This window comes from Pleurodeles waltl, unplaced genomic scaffold (assembly GCF_031143425.1).
Source record: "Pleurodeles waltl isolate 20211129_DDA unplaced genomic scaffold, aPleWal1.hap1.20221129 scaffold_39, whole genome shotgun sequence".
In the NCBI taxonomy this organism is placed as follows: domain Eukaryota; kingdom Metazoa; phylum Chordata; class Amphibia; order Caudata; family Salamandridae; genus Pleurodeles; species Pleurodeles waltl.
In genome coordinates this window covers 6,087,498-6,104,833 of record NW_027150097.1, presented here as the reverse complement: position 1 = coordinate 6,104,833, position 17,336 = coordinate 6,087,498, and the positions used below count along the sequence as shown (strand labels likewise).

At 46.0% G+C, this 17,336-nt stretch overlaps 5 non-coding genes across 5 annotated transcripts; all 5 read right to left on the bottom strand.

The window, feature by feature from the left end:
- Window positions 1-541: 541 nt before the first annotated feature.
- TRNAL-CAG (transfer RNA leucine (anticodon CAG)) lies at window positions 542-624 on the bottom strand. The gene has a single exon. It is a non-coding gene; the product is annotated as a tRNA-Leu (tRNA).
- A 7,107-nt stretch (window positions 625-7,731) lies between these two features.
- TRNAL-CAG (transfer RNA leucine (anticodon CAG)) lies at window positions 7,732-7,814 on the bottom strand. The gene has a single exon. It is a non-coding gene; the product is annotated as a tRNA-Leu (tRNA).
- A 3,558-nt stretch (window positions 7,815-11,372) lies between these two features.
- TRNAL-CAG (transfer RNA leucine (anticodon CAG)) lies at window positions 11,373-11,455 on the bottom strand. The gene has a single exon. It is a non-coding gene; the product is annotated as a tRNA-Leu (tRNA).
- Window positions 11,456-13,792: 2,337 nt separating this feature from the next.
- TRNAL-CAG (transfer RNA leucine (anticodon CAG)) lies at window positions 13,793-13,875 on the bottom strand. Its single transcript has one exon. It is a non-coding gene; the product is annotated as a tRNA-Leu (tRNA).
- A 1,134-nt stretch (window positions 13,876-15,009) lies between these two features.
- Window positions 15,010-15,092, bottom strand: TRNAQ-CUG (transfer RNA glutamine (anticodon CUG)). The gene has a single exon. It is a non-coding gene; the product is annotated as a tRNA-Gln (tRNA).
- Between the last annotated feature and the right edge of the window lie 2,244 nt (window positions 15,093-17,336).

Sequence of the window (17,336 nt, the reverse complement as noted above, 5' to 3'; positions counted from 1 at the left end):
ATGCACACCAAGGGAGGTAGGGAGTGTTAGTCTCCCCCGAGTTTTGGAGTTGGATGGTAGGCGCGGTGACGTGGAACCGGAGAGAATAAAAGGTCAGGGAAGGTGTTCCTCGTGGCCAATGACTCTATATTATTCTCTGTGTATTTATTAAAACTTATTTGCGAAACAGGCACTGTGTGTGCACGATGCAACACACCCCTCCCATGCCCTGAATACAGAAGTTAAAAACCAGCTGTGATTGGGACGCAGGGGACCCTGGTGCCACTGAACCTTCTGCACTGTGAACCTGCTGAACTATTGACAGCTGTGCTTTTGATATGTAGGGTCGAAACCTTTATCTCGGCCCCTCTATCACGATTTGTTGAAGATGCTGTGATTTCCTGCTTTACCGATTTACTGCGATTTAGCCAACTTCAGGCAATTAGTGCAAGCAACGGACAATAGATCTTATCGATAATTTACAGAAACTGTTGACATTGTTTTTGATACGGGTGCTTGGAAAAAAAAAGTCAAAAAATGTATCCACCTCGCAAAAGACACTTGTCAGAAGTGGGATTCGAACCCACGCCTCCAAAGGAGACTGCGACCTGAACGCAGCACCTTAGACCACTCGGCCATCCTGACACTCTTGGCACTGCACTGATGGCTCAATTTCCAGCTTATAAAACAAAATGAGTGCCATGTACTGAGTGAATGTTGTTTAATGTCCTCTGTATTTTCAATTCCAGACCTTCCTGCTCAGGGAAACAGTGGGATCTGAAGCTGATGAAGGAGAGAGGATGGATGACTGCTACTAATTCTCAATCATCTACTACATGGGGTGTGGACTTGCAGAATTTTGAGCCAGTGCACATGGCCGGTGGTGACTGCTACTAATTCTCAATCATCTACTACAGGGGGTGTGGACATGCAGAATTTGGAGCCAGTTCAAGATTCAGATCAGGAGGTGCCTGGCTCCATACCAATCAACTCAGTGCCTCTCAGACAAGGACTTGTACGGTACAGTTTGAGTCCTCGACCGCCATGCTCAACGCGGCTTCAAGGATTCGGGGTGGATTGACTGAATGTGGTATTTATTGTTGTGTACTATTCTTGTATACTGGATTAGTATAGTATCTTTTTTTTGAGCAGCTATGTTTGTTGTGTTCGTCATGGGCACGCCCATGATGCACACCAAGGGAGGTAGGGAGTGTTAGTCTCCCCCGAGTTTTGGAGTTGGATGGTAGGTGCGGTGATGTGGAATCGGAGAGAATAAAAGGTAGGGGAAGGTGTTCCTCGTGGCTAAAGACTCCATATTATTCTTTGTGTATTTATTAAAACTTCTCTGCAAAAAAGGCACTGTGTGTGCACGACGCAACACCCCCACCCCTCCCATCCCCTGAATACAGAAGTTAAAAACCAGCTGTGATTGGGACGCAGGGGACCCTGGTGCCACTGAACCTTCTGCACTGTGAACCTGCTAAACTATTGACAGCTGCGCTTTTGATATGTAGGGTCGAAACCTTTATCTCGGCCCCTCTATCACGATTTGTTGAAGATGCTGTGATTTCCTGCTTTACTGATTTACTGCGATTTAGCCAACTTCAGGCAATTAGTGCAAGCAACGGACAATAGATCTTATCGATAATTTACAGAAACTGTTGACATTGTTTTTGATACGGGTGCTTGGAAAAAAAAAGTCAAAAAATGTATCCACCTCGCAAAAGACACTTGTTAGAAGTGGGATTCGAACCCACGCCTCCAAAGGAGACTACGACCTGAACGCAGCGCCTTAGACCACTCGGCCATCCTGACACACTTGACACTGCACTGATGGCTCAATTTCTAGCTTATAAACCAAAATGAGTGCTATGTACTGAGTGAATGTTGTTTAATGTCCTCTGTATTTTCAATTCCAGACCTTCCTGCTCAGGGAAACAGTGGGATCTGAAGCTGATGAAGGAGAGAGGATGGATCATCCTGACAGTGGATCCGGTGGTGACTGCTACTAATTCTCAATCATCTACTACATGGGGTGTGGACTTGCAGAATTTTGAGCCAGTGCACATGGCCGGTGGTGACTGCTACTAATTCTCAATCATCTACTACAGGGGGTGTGGACATGCAGAATTTGGAGCCAGTTCAAGATTCAGATCAGGAGGTGCCTGGCTCCATACGAATCAACTCAGTGCCTCTGAGACAAGGACTTGAACGGTACAGTTTGAGTCCTCGACCGCCATGCTCAACGCGGCTGCAAGGATTCGGGGTGGATTGACTGAATGTGGTATTTTTTGTTGTGTACTATTCTTGTATACTGGATTAGTATAGTATCTTTTTTTTGAGCAGCTATGTTTGTTTTGTATTGGTTAAGGAGAAATGTTGTGTTCGTCATGGGCACGCCCATGATGCACACCAAGGGAGGTAGGGAGTGTTAGTCTCACCCGAGTTTTGGAGTTGGATGGTAGGTGCGGTGATGTGGAATCGGAGAGAATAAAAGGTAGGGGAAGGTGTTCCTCGTGGCTAAAGACTCCATATTATTCTTTGTGTATTTATTAAAACTTCTCTGCAAAACAGGCACTGTGTGTGCACGACGCAACACCCCCACCCCTCCCATCCCCTGAATACAGAAGTTAAAAACCAGCTGTGATTGGGACGCAGGGGACCCTGGTGCCACTGAACCTTCTGCACTGTGAACCTGCTGAACTATTGACAGCTGCGCTTTTGATATGTAGGGTCGAAACCTTTATCTCGGCCCCTCTATCACGATTTGTTGAAGATGCTGTGATTTCCTGCTTTACCGATTTACTGCGATTTAGCTAACTTCAGGCAATTAGTGCAAGCAACGGAAAATAGATCTTATCGATAATTTACAGAAACTGTTGACATTGTTTTTGATACGGTGCTTGGGAAAAAAAAGTACAAAAATGTATCCACCTCGCAAAATACACTTGTCAGAAGTGGGATTTGAACCCACACCTCCAAGGGAGACTGCGACCTGAACGCAGCGCCTCAGACCACTCGGCCATCCTGACACTCTTCACACCTCCGTCATGGCTCAATTTCGAGCGTATAAACCAAAATGAGTGCCATGTACTGAGTGAATGTTGTTTAATGTCCTCTGTATTTTCAATTCCAGACCTTCCTGCTCAGGGAAACAGTGGGATCTGAAGCTGATGAAGGAGAGAGGATGGATCATCCTGACAGTGGATCCGGTGGTGACTGCTACTAATTCTCAATCATCTACTACATGGGGTGTGGACATGCTGAATTTTGAGCCAGTGCACATGGCCGGTGGTGACTGCTACTAATTCTCAATCATCTACTACAGGGGGTGTGGACATGCAGAATTTGGAGCCAGTTCAAGATTCAGATCAGGAGGTGCCTGGCTCCATACCAATCAACTCAGTGCCTCTGAGACAAGGACTTGAACGGTACAGTTTGAGTCCTCGACCGCCATGCTCAACACGGCTGCAAGGATTCAGGGTGGATTGACTGAATGTGGCATTTCTTGTTGTGTACTATTCTTGTATACTGGATTAGTATAGTATCTTTTTTTTGAGCAGCTATGTTTGTTTTGTATTGGTTAAGGAGAAATGTTGTGTTCGTCATGGGCACGCCTATGATGCACACCAAGGGAGGTAGGGAGTGTTAGTCTCCCCCGAGTTTTGGAGTTCGATGGTAGGCGCGGTGACGTGGAACCGGAGAGAATAAAAGGTCAGGGAAGGTGTTCCTCGTGGCCAATGACTCTATATTATTCTCTGTATATTTATTAAAACTTATTTGCGAAACAGGCACTGTGTGTGCACGATGCAACACACCCCTCCCATGCCCTGAATACAGAAGTTAAAAACCAGCTGTGATTGGGACGCAGGGGACCCTAGTGCCACTGAACCTTCTGCACTGTGAACCTGCTGAACTATTGACAGCTGCGCTTTTGATATGTAGGGTCGAAACCTTTATCTCGGCCCCTCTATCACGATTTGTTGAAGATGCTGTGATTTCCTGCTTTACCGATTTACTGCGATTTAGCCAACTTCAGGCAATTAGTGCAAGCAACGGACAATAGATCTTATCGATAATTTACAGAAACTGTTGACATTGTTTTTGATACGGGTGCTTGGAAAAAAAAAGTCAAAAAATGTATCCACCTCGCAAAAGACACTTGTCAGAAGTGGGATTCTAACCCACGCCTCCAAAGGAGACTGCGTCCTGAACGCAGCACCTTAGACCACTCGCCATCCTGACACTCTTCACCACTGCCTCATGGCTCAATTTTGAGCGTATAAACCAAAATGAGTGCCATGTACTGAGTGAATGTTGTTTAATGTCCTCTGTATTTTCAATTCCAGACCTTCCTGCTCAGGGAAACAGTGGGATCTGAAGCTGATGAAGGAGAGAGGATGGATCATCCTGACAGGGAATCCGGTGGTGACTGCTACTAATTCTCAATCATCGACTACATGGGGTGTGGACATGCAGAAGTTTGAGCCAGTGCACATGGCCGGTGGTGACTGCTACTAATTCTCAATCATCTACTACAAGGGGTGTGGACATGCAGAATTTGGAGCCAGTTCAAGATTCAGATCAGGAGGTGCCTGGCTCCATACCAATCAACTCAGTGCCTCTGAGACAAGGACTTGAACGGTACAGTTTGAGTCCTCGACCGCCATGCTCAACGCGGCTGCAAGGATTCGGGGTGGATTGACTGAATGTGGCATTTCTTGTTGTGTACTATTCTTGTATACTGGTTTAGTATAGTATCTTTTTTTTTAGCAGCTATGTTTGTTTTGTATTGGTTAAGGAGAAATGTTGTGTTCGTCATGGGCACGCCTATGATGCACCCCAAGGGAGGGAGGGAGTGTTAGTCTCCCCCGAGTTTTGGAGTTGGATGGTAGGCGCGGTGACGTGGAACCGGAGAGAATAAAAGGTCAGGGAAGGTGTTCCTCGTGGCCAATGACTCTATATTATTCTCTGTGTATTTATTAAAACTTACTTGCGAAACAGGCACTGTGTGTGCACGATGCAACACACCCCTCCCATGCCCTGAATACAGAAGTTAAAAACCAGCTGTGATTGGGACGCAGGGGACCCTGGTGCCACTGAACCTTATGCACTGTGAACCTGCTGAACTATTGACAGCTGCGCTTTTGATATGTAGGGTCGAAACCTTTATCTCGGCCCCTCTATCATGATTTGTTGAAGATGCTGTGATTTCCTGCTTTACCGATTTACTGCGATTTAGCCAACTTCAGGCAATTAGTGCAAGCAACGGAAAATAGATCTTATCGATAATTTACAGAAACTGTTGACATTGTTTTTGATACGGTGCTTGGGAAAAAAAAGTCCAAAAATGTATCCACCTCGAAAAATACACTTGTCAGAAGTGGGATTTGAACCCACATCTCCAAGGGAGGCTGCGACCTGAACGCAGCAACTTAGACCACTCGGCCATCCTGACACTCTTCACGCCTCTCTCATGGCTCAATCTCGAGCGTATAAACCAAAATGAGTGCCATGTACTCAGTGAATGTTGTTTAATGTCCTCTGTATTTTCAATTCCAGACCTTCCTGCTCAGGGAAACAGTGGGATCTTAAGCTGATGAAGGAGAGAGGATGGATCATCCTGACAGTGAATCCGGTGGTGACTGGTACTAATTCTCAATCATCGACTACATGGGGTGTGGACATGCAGAAGTTTGAGCCAGTGCACATGGCCGGTGGTGACTGCTACTAATACTCAATCATCTACTACAAGGGGTGTGGACATGCAGAATCAACTCAGTGCGTCTGAGACAAGGACTTGAACGGTACAGTTTGAGTCCTCGACCGCCATGCTCAACGCGGCTGCAAGGATTCGGGGTGGATTGACTGAATGTGGCATTTCTTGTTGTGTACTATTCTTGTATACTGGATTAGTATAGTATCTTTTTTTTGAGCAGCTATGTTTGTTTTGTATTGGTTAAGGAGAAATGTTGTGTTCGTCATGGGCACGCCTATGATGCACACCAAGGGAGGTAGGGAGTGCTAGTCTCCCCTGAGTTTTGGAGTTGGATGGTAGGCGCGGTGACGTGGAACCGTAGAGAATAAATGGTCAGGGAAGGTGTTCCTCGTGGCCAATGACTCTATATTATTCTCTGTGTATTTATTAAAACTTACTTGCGAAACAGGCACTGTGTGTGCACGATGCAACACACCCCTCCCATGCCCTGAATACAGAAGTTAAAAACCAGCTGTGATTGGGACGCAGGGGACCCTGGTGCCACTGAACCTTCTGCACTGTGAACCTGCTGAACTATTGACAGCTGCGCTTTCGATATGTAGGGTCGAAACCTTTATCTCGGCCCCTCTATCACGATTTGTTGAAGATGCTGTGATTTCCTGCTTTACCGATTTACTGCGATTTAGCCAACTTCAGGCAATTAGTGCAAGCAACGGAAAATAGATCTTATCGATAATTTACAGAAACTGTTGACATTGTTTTTGATACGGTGCTTGGGAAAAAAAAGTCCAAAAATTTATCCACCTCGAAAAATACACTTGTCAGAAGTGGGATTTGAACCCACACCTCCAAGGGAAGCTGTGATCTGAACGCAGCACCTTAGATCACTCGGCCATCCTGAAACTCTTCACACCTCCCTCATGGCTCAATTTCGAGCGTATAAACCAAAATGAGTGCCATGTACTGAGTGAATGTTGTTTAATGTCCTCTGTATTTTCAATTCCAGACCTTCCTGCTCAGGGAAACAGTGGGATCTTAAGCTGATGAAGGAGAGAGGATGGATCATCCTGACAGTGAATCCGGTGGTGACTGCTACTAATTCTCAATCATCGACTACATGGGGTGTGGACATGCAGAAGTTTGAGCCAGTGCACATGGCCGGTGGTGACTGCTACTAATTCTCAATCATCTACTACAAGGGGTGTGCACATGCAGAATTTGGAGCCAGTTCAAGATTCAGATCAGGAGGTGCCTGGCTCCATACCAATCAACTCAGTGCCTCTGAGACAAGGACTTGAACGGTACAGTTTGAGTCCTCGACCGCCATGCTCAACGCGGCTGCAAGGATTCGGGGTGGATTGACTGAATGTGGCATTTCTTGTTGTGTACTATTCTTGTATACTGGATTAGTATAGTATCTTTTTTTTGAGCAGCTATGTTTGTTTTGTATTGGTTAAGGAGAAATGTTGTGTTCGTCATGGGCACGCCTATGATGCACACCAAGGGAGGTAGGGAGTGTTAGTCTCCCCTGAGTTTTGGAGTTGGATGGTAGGCGCGGTGACGTGGAACCGGAGAGAATAAAAGGTCAGGGAAGGTGTTCCTCGTGGCCAATGACTCTATATTATTCTCTGTGTATTTATTAAAACTTATCTGCGAAACAGGCACTGTGTGTGCACGATGCAACACACCCCTCCCATGCCCTGAATACAGAAGTTAAAAACCAGCTGTGATTGGGACGCAGGGGACCCTGGTGCCACTGAACCTTCTGCACTGTGAACCTGCTGAACTATTGACAGCTGCGCTCTTGATATGTAGGGTCGAAACCTTTATCTCTGCCCCTCTATCACGATTTGTTGAAGATGCTGTGATTTCCCGCTTTACCGATTTACTGCGATTTAGCCAACTTCAGGAAATTAGTGCAAGCAACGGACAATAGATCTTATCGATAATTTACAGAAACTGTTGACATTGTTTTTGATACGGGTGCTTGGAAAAAAAAAGTCAAAAAATGTATCCACCTCGCAAAAGACACTTGTCAGAAGTGGGATTCGAACCCACGCCTCCAAAGGAGACTGCAACCTGAACGCAGCGCCTTAGACCACTCGGCCATCCTGACACTCTTGACACTGCACTGATGGCTCAATTTCCAGCTTATAAACCAAAATGAGTGCCATGTACTAAGTGAATGTTGTTTAATGTCCTCTGTATTTTCAATTCCAGACCTTCCTGCTCAGGGAAACAGTGGGATCTGAAGCTGATGAAGGAGAGAGGATGGATCATCCTGACAGTGGATCCGGTGGTGACTGCTACTAATTCTCAATCATCTACTACATGGGGTGTGGACATGCTGAATTTTGAGCCAGTGCACATGGCCGGTGGTGACTGCTACTAATTCTCAATCATCTACTACAGGGGGTGTGGACATGCAGAATTTGGAGCCAGTTCAAGATTCAGATCAGGAGGTGCCTGGCTCCATACCAATCAACTCAGTGCCTCTGAGACAAGGACTTGAACGGTACAGTTTGAGTCCTCGACCGCAATGCTCAACGCGGCTGCAAGGATTCGGGGTGGATTGACTGAATGTGGCATTTCTTGTTGTGTACTATTCTTGTATACTGGATTAGTATAGTGTCTTTTTTTTTAGCAACTATGTTTGTTTTGTATTGGTTAAGGAGAAATGTTGTGTTCGTCATGGGCACGCCTATGATGCACACCAAGGGAGGTAGGGAGTGTTAGTCTCCCCTGAGTTTTGGAGTTGGATGGTAGGCGCGGTGACGTGGAACCGGAGAGAATAAATGGTCAGGGAAGGTGTTCCTCGTGGCCAATGACTCTATATTATTCTCTGTGTATTTATTAAAACTTATCTGCGAAACAGGCACCGTGTGTGCACGATGCAACACACCCCTCCCATGCCCTGAATACAGAAGTTAAAAACCAGCTGTGATTGGGACGCAGGGGACCCTGGTGCCACTGAACCTTCTGCACTGTGAACCTGCTGAACTATTGACAGCTGCGCTCTTGATATGTAGGGTCGAAACCTTTATCTCTGCCCCTCTATCACGATTTGTTGAAGATGCTGTGATTTCCTGCTTTACCGATTTACTGCGATTTAGCCAACTTCAGGAAATTAGTGCAAGCAACGGACAATAGATCTTATCGATAATTTACAGAAACTTTTGACATTGTTTTTGATAAGGGTGCTTGGAAAAAAAAAGTCAAAAAATGTATCCACCTCGCAAAAGACACTTGTCAGAAGGGGGATTTGAACCCACGCCTCCAAAGGAGACTGCGACCTGAACACAGCACCTTAGACCACTCGGCCATCCTGACACTCGTGACACTGCACTGATGACTCAATTTCCAGCTTATAAACCAAAATGAGTGCCATGTACTGAGTGAATGTTGTTTAATGTCCTCTGTATTTTCAATTCCAGACCTTCCTGCTCAGGGAAACAGTGGGATCTGAAGCTGATGAAGGAGAGAGGATGGATCATCCTGACAGTGGATCCGGTGGTGACTGCTACTAATTCTCAATCATCTACTACATGGGGTGTGGACATGCTGAATTTTGAGCCAGTGCACATGGCCGGTGGTGACTGCTACTAATTCTCAATCATCTACTACAGGGGGTGTGGACATGCAGAATTTGGAGCCAGTTCAAGATTCAGATCAGGAGGTGCCTGGCTCCATACCAATCAACTCAGTGCCTCTGAGACAAGGACTTGAACGGTACAGTTTGAGTCCTCGACCGCCATGCTCAACACGGCTGCAAGGATTCGGGGTGGATTGACCGAATGTGGCATTTCTTGTTGTGTACTATTCTTGTATACTGGATTAGTATAGTATCTTTTTTTTGAGCAACTATGTTGGTTTTGTATTGGTTAAGGAGAAATGTTGTGTTCGTCATGGGCACGCCTATGATGCACACCAAGGGAGGTAGGGAGTGTTAGTCTCCCCTGAGTTTTGGAGTTGGATGGTAGGCGCGGTGACGTGGAACCGGAGAGAATAAATGGTCAGGGAAGGTGTTCCTCGTGGCTAAAGACTCCATATTATTCTCTGTGTATTTATTAAAACTTCTCTGCAAAACAGGCACTGTGTGTGCACGATGCAACACACCCCTCCCATGCCCTGAATACAGAAGTTAAAAACCAGCTGTGATTGGGATGCAGGGGACCCTGGTGCCACTGAACCTTCTGCACTGTGAACCTGCTGAACTATTGACAGCTGCGCTCTTGATATGTAGGGTCGAAACCTTTATCTCTGCCCCTCTATCACGATTTGTTGAAGATGCTGTGATTTCCCGCTTTACCGATTTACTGCGATTTAGCCAACTTCAGGAAATTAGTGCAAGCTACGGACAATAGATCTTATCGATAATTTACAGAAACTGTTGACATTGTTTTTGATACGGGTGCTTGGAAAAAAAAAGTCAAAAAATGTATCCACCTCGCAAAAGACACTTGTCAGAAGGGGGATTCGAACACACGCCTCCAAAAGAGACTGCGACCTGAACTCAGCACCTTAGACCACTCGGCCATCCTGACACTCGTAACACTGCACTGATGGCTCAATTTCCAGCTTATAAACCAAAATGAGTGCCATGTACTGAGTGAATGTTGTTTAATGTCCTCTGTATTTTCAATTCCAGACCTTCCTGCTCAGGGAAACAGTGGGATCTGAAGCTGATGAAGGAGAGAGGATGGATCATCCTGACAGTGGATCCGGTGGTGACTGCTACTAATTCTCAATCATCTACTACATGGGGTGTGGACATGCGGAATTTTGAGCCAGTGCACATGGCCGGTGGTGACTGCTACTAATTCTCAATCATCTACTACAGGGGGTGTGGACATGCAGAATTTGGAGCCACTTCAAGATTCAGATCAGGAGGTGCCTGGCTCAATACCAATCAACTCAGTGCCTCTGAGACAAGGACTTGAACGGTACAGTTTGAGTCCTCGACCGCCATGCTCAACGTGGCTGCAAGGATTCGGGGTGGATTGACTGAATGTGGCATTTCTTGTTGTGTACTATTCTTGTATACTGGTTTAGTATAGTACCTTTTTTTTGAGCAGCTATGTTTGTTTTGTATTGGTTAAGGAGAAATGTTGTGTTCGTCATGGGTACGCCTATGATGCACACCAAGGGAGGTAGGGAGTGTTAGTCTCCCCCGAGTTTTGGGGTTCGATGGTAGGCGCGGTGACGTGGAACCGGAGAGAATAAAAGGTCAGGGAAGGTGTTCCTCGTGGCCAATGACTCTATATTATTCTCTGTATATTTATTAAAACTTATTTGCGAAACAGGCACTGTGTGTGCACGATGCAACACACCCCTCCCATGCCCTGAATACAGAAGTTAAAAACCAGCTGTGATTGGGACGCAGGGGACCCTGGTGCCACTGAACCTTCTGCACTGTGAACCTGCTGAACTATTGACAGCTGCGCTTTTGATATGTAGGGTCGAAACCTTTATCTCGGCCCCTCTATCACGATTTGTTGAAGATGCTGTGATTTCCTGCTTTACCGATTTACTGCGATTTAGCCAACTTCAGGCAATTAGTGCAAGCAACGGAAAATAGATCTTATCGATAATTTACAGAAACTGTTGACATTGTTTTTGATACGGTGCTTGGGAAAAAAAAGTCCAAAAATGTATCCACCTCGCAAAATACACTTGTCAGAAGTGGGATTTGAACCCACACCTCCAAAGGAGGCTGCGACCTGAACACAGCGCCTTAGACCACTCGGCCATCCTGACACTCTTCACAACTCCCTCATGGCTCAATTTCGAGCGTATAAATCAAAATGAGTGCCATGTACTGAGTGAATGTTATTTAATGTCCTCTGTATTTTCAATTCCAGACCTTCCTGCTCAGGGAAACAGTGGGATCTGAAGCTGATGAAGGAGAGAGGATGGATCATCCTGACAGTGAATCCGGTGGTGACTGCTACTAATTCTCAATCATCGACTACATGGGGTGTGGACATGCAGAAGTTTGAGCCAGTGCACATGGCCGGTGGTGACTGCTACTAATTCTCAATCATCTACTATAAGGGGTGTGGACATGCAGAATTTGGAGCCAGTTCAAGATTCAGATCAGGAGGTGCCTGGCTCCATACCAATCAACTCAGTGCCTCTGAGACAAGGACTTGAACGGTACAGTTTGAGTCCTCGACCGCCATGCTCAACGCGGCTGCAAGGATTCGGGGTGGATTGACTGAATGTGGCATTTCTTGTTGTGTACTATTCTTGTATACTGGATTAGTATAGTATCTTTTTTTTGAGCAGCTATGTTTGTTTTGTATTGGTTAAGGAGAAATGTTGTGTTCGTCATGGGCACGCCTATGATGCACACCAAGGGAGGTAGGGAGTGTTAGTCTCCCCCGAGTTTTGGAGTTGGATGGTAGGCACGGTGACGAGGAACCGGAGAGAATAAAAGGTCAGGGAAGGTGTTCCTCATGGCCAATGACTCTATATTATTCTCTGTGTATTTATTAAAACTTATCTGCGAAACAGGCACCGTGTGTGCACGATGCAACACACCCCTCCCATGCCCTGAATACAGAAGTTAAAAACCAGCTGTGATTGGGACGCAGGGGACCCTGGTGCCACTGAACCTTCTGCAGTGTGAACCTGCTGAACTATTGACAGCTGCGCTCTTGATATGTAGGGTCGAAACCTTTATCTCTGCCCCTCTATCACGATTTGTTGAAGATGCTGTGATTTCCCGCTTTACCGATTTACTGCGATTTAGCCAACTTCAGGAAATTAGTGCAAGCAACGGACAATAGATCTTATCGATAATTTACAGAAACTGTTGACACTGTTTTTGATACGGGTGCTTGGAAAAAAAAAGTCCAAAAATGTATCCACCTCGCAAAAGACACTTGTCAGAAGTGGGATTCAAATCCACGCCTCCAAAGGAGACTGCAACCTGAACGCAGCGCCTTAGACCAATCGGCCATCCTGACACTCTTGACACTGCACTGATGGCTCAATTTCCAGCTTATAAACCAAAATGAGTGCCATGTACTGAGTGAATGTTGTTTAATGTCCTCTGTATTTTCAATTCCAGACCTTCCTGCTCAGGGAAACAGTGGGATCTGAAGCTGATGAAGGAGAGAGGATGGATCATCCTGACAGTGGATCCGGTGGTGACTGCTACCAATTCTCAATCATCTACTACATGGGGTGTGGACATGCTGAAATTTGAGCCAGTGCACATGGCCGGTGGTGACTGCTACTAATTCTCAATCATCTACTACAGGGGGTGTGGACATGCAGAATTTGGAGCCAGTTCAAGATTCAGATCAGGAGGTGCCTGGCTCCATACCAATCAACTCAGTGCCTCTGAGACAAGGACTTGAACGGTACAGTTTGAGTCCTCGACAGCCATGCTCAACGCGGCTGCAAGGATTCGGGGTGGATTGACTGAATGTGGCATTTCTTGTTGTGTACTATTCTTGTATACTGGATTAGTATAGTATCTTTTTTTTGAGCAGCTATGTTTGTTTTGTATTGGTTAAGGAGAAATGTTGTGTTCGTCATGGGCACGCCTATGATGCACACCAAGGGAGGCAGGGAGTGTTAGACTCCCCCGAGTTTTGGAGTTGGATGGTAGGCACGGTGACGTGGAACCGGAGAGAATAAAAGGTCAGGGAAGGTGTTCCTCGTGGCCAATGACTCTATATTATTCTCTGTGTATTTATTAAAACTTATCTGCGAAACAGGCACCGTGTGTGCACGATGCAACACACCCCTCCCATGCCCTGAATACAGAAGTTAAAAACCAGCTGTGATTGGGACGCAGGGGACCCTGGTGCCACTGAACCTTCTGCACTGTGAACCTGCTGAACTATTGACAGCTGCACTCTTGATATGTAGGGTCGAAACCTTTATCTCTGCCCCTCTATCACGATTTGTTGAAGATGCTGTGATTTCCCGCTTTACTGCGATTTAGCTAACTTCAGGAAATTAGTGCAAGCAACGGACAATAGATCTTATCGATAATTTACAGAAACTGTTGACATTGTTTTTGATACGGGTGCTTGGAAAAAAAAAGTCCAAAAATGTATCCACCTCGCAAAAGACACTTGTCAGAAGTGGGATTCGAACCCACGCCTCCAAAGGAGACTGCGACCTGAACGCAGCGCCTTAGACCACTCGGCCATCATGACACTCTTAACACTGCACTGATGGCTCAATTTCCAGCTTATAAACCAAAATGAGTGCCATGTACTGAGTGAATGTTGTTTAATGTCCTCTGTATTTTCAATTCCAGACCTTCCTGCTCAGGGAAACAGTGGGATCTGAAGCTGATGAAGGAGAGAGGATGGATCATCCTGACAGTGGACCCTGTGGTGACTGCTACTAATTCTCAATCATCTACTACATGGGGTGTGGACTTGCAGAATTTTGAGCCAGTGCATATGGCCGGTGGTGACTGCTACTAATTCTCAATCATCTACTACAGGGGGTGTGGACATGCAGAATTTGGAGCCAGTTCAAGATTCAGATCAGGAGGTGCCTGGCTCCATACCAATCAACTCAGTGCCTCTGAGACAAGGACTTGAACGGTACAGTTTGAGTCCTCGACCGCCATGCTCAACGCGGCTGCAAGGATTCGGGGTGGATTGACAGAATGTGGTATTTATTGTTGTGTACTATTCTTGTATACTGGATTAGTATAGTATCTTTTTTTTGAGCAGCTATATTTGTTTTGTATTGGTTAAGGAGAAATGTTGTGTTCGTCATAGGCACGCCCATGATGCACACCAAGGGAGGTAGGGAGTGTTAGTCTCCCCCGAGTTTTGGAGTTGGATGGTAGGTGCGGTGATGTGGAATCGGAGAGAATAAAAGGTAGGGGAAGGTGTTCCTCTTGGCTAAAGACTCTATATTATTCTTTGTGTATTTATTAAAACTTCTCTGCAAAACAGGCACTGTGTGTGCACGACGCAACACCCCCACCCCTCCCATCCCCTGAATACAGAAGTTAAAAACCAGCTGTGATTGGGACGCAGGGGACCCTGGTGCCACTGAACCTTCTGCACTGTGAACCTGCTGAACTATTGACAGCTGCGCTTTTGATATGTAGGGTCGAAACCTTTATCTCGGCCCCTCTATCACGATTAGTTGAAGATGCTGTTATTTTCTGCTTTACCGATTTACTGCGATTAAGCCAACTTCAGGCAATTAGTGCAAGCAACGGAAAATAGATCTTATCGATAATTTACAGAAACTGTTGACATTGTTTTTGATACGGTGCTTGGGAAAAAAAAGTCCAAAAATTTATCTACCTCGCAAAATACACTTGTCAGAAGTGGGATTTAAACCTACACCTCCAAGGGAGGCTGCGACCAGAACGCAGCGCCTTAGACCACTCGGCCATCCTGACACTCTTCACACCTTTCTCATGGCTCAATTTCGAGCGTATAAACCAAAATGAGTGCCATGTACTGAGTGAATGTTGTTTAATGTCCTCTGTATTTTCAATTCCAGACCTTCCTGCTCAGGGAAACAGTGGGATCTGAAGCTCATGAAGGAGAGAGGATGGATGATCCTGACAGTGAATCCGGTGGTGACTGCTACTAATTCTCAATCATCGACTACATGGGGTGTGGACATGCTGAATTTTGAGCCAGTGCACATGGCCGGTGGTGACTGCTACTAATTCTCGATCATCTACTACAGGGGGAGTGGACATGCAGAATTTGGAGCCAGTTCAAGATTCAGATCAGGAGGTGCCTGGCTCCATACCAATCAACTCAGTGCCTCTGAGACAAGGACTTGAACGGTACAGTTTGAGTCCTCGACCGCCATCCTCAACACGGCTGCAAGGATTCGGGGTGGATTGACTGAATGTGGCATTTCTTGTTGTGTACTATTCTTGTATACTGGATTAGTATAGTATCTTTTTTTTGAGCAGCTATGTTTCTTTTCTATTGGTTAAGGAGAAATGTTGTGTTCGTCATGGGCACGCCTATGAAGCACACCAAGGGAGGTAGGGAGTGTTAGTCTCCCCCGAGTTTTGGAGTTGGATGGTAGGCGCGGTGACGTGGAACCGGAGAGAATAAAAGGTCAGGGAAGGTGTTCCTCGTGGCCAATGACTCTATATTATTCTCTGTGTATTTATTAAAACTTATCTGCGAAACAGGCATCGTGTGTGCACGATGCAACACACCCCTCCCACGCCCTGAATACAGAAGTTAAAAACCAGCTGTGATTGGGACGCCGGGGACCCTGGTGCCACTGAACCTTCTGCACTGTGAACCTGCTGAACTATTGACAGCTGTGCTTTTGATATGTAGGGTCGAAACCTTTATCTCGGCCCCTCTATCACGATTTGTTGAAGATAATGTGATTTCCTGCTTTACCGATTTACTGCGATTTAGCCAACTTCAGGCAATTAGTGCAAGCAACGGACAATAGATCTTATCGATAATTTACAGAAACTGTTGACATTGTTTTTGATGAGGGTGCTTGGAAAAAAAAGTCAAGAAATGTATCCACCTCGCAAAAGACACTTATCAGAAGAGGGGTTCGAACCCACGTCTCCAAGGGAGACTGTGTCCTGAATGCAGCACCTTAGACCACCCGGCCATCCTGACACTCTTGACACTGCACTGATGGCTCAATTTCCAGCTTATAAACCAAAATGAGTGCCATGTACTGAATGAATGTTGTTTAATGTCCTCTGTATTTTCAATTCCAGACCTTCCTGCTCAGGGAAACAGTGGGATCTGAAGCTGATGAAGGAGAGAGGATGGATCATCCTGACAGTGGATCCGGTGGTGACTGCTACTAATTCTCAATCATCTACTACATGGGGTGTGGACATGCTGAATTTTGAGCCAGTGCACATGGCCGGTGGTGACTGCTACTAATTCTCAATCATCTACTACAGGGGGTGTGGACATGCAGAATTTGGAACCAGTTCAAGATTCAGATCAGGAGGTGCCTGGCTCCATACCAATCAACTCAGTGCCTCTGAGACAAGCACTTGAACGGTACAGTTTGAGTCCTCGACCGCCATGCTCAACACGGCTGCAAGGATTCGGGGTGGATTGACTGAATGTGGCATTTCTTGTTGTGTACTATTCTTGTATACTGGATTAGTATAGTATCTTTTTTTTGAGCAGCTATGTTTGTTTTGTATTGGTTAAGGAGAAATGTTGTGTTCGTCATGGGCACGCCTATGATGCACACCAAGGGAGGTAGGGAGTGTTAGTCTCCCCCGAGTTTTGGAGTTGGATGGTAGGCGCGGTGACGTGGAACCGGAGAGAATAAAAGGTCAGGGAAGGTGTTCCTCGTGGCCAATGACTCTATATTATTCTCTGTGTATTTATTAAAACTTATCTGTGAAACAGGCACTGTGTGTGCACGATGCAACACACCCCTCCCATGCCCTGAATACAGAAGTTAAAAACCAGCTGTGATTGGGAAGCAGGGGACCCTGGTGCCACTGAACCTTCTGCACTGTGAACCTGCTGAACTATTGACAGCTGTGCTTTTGATATGTAGGGTCGAAACCTTTATCTCGGTCCCTCTATCACGATTTGTTGAAGATGCTGTGATTTCCTGCTTTACCGATTTACTGCGATTTACCCAACTTCAGGCAATTAGTGCAAGCAACGGACAA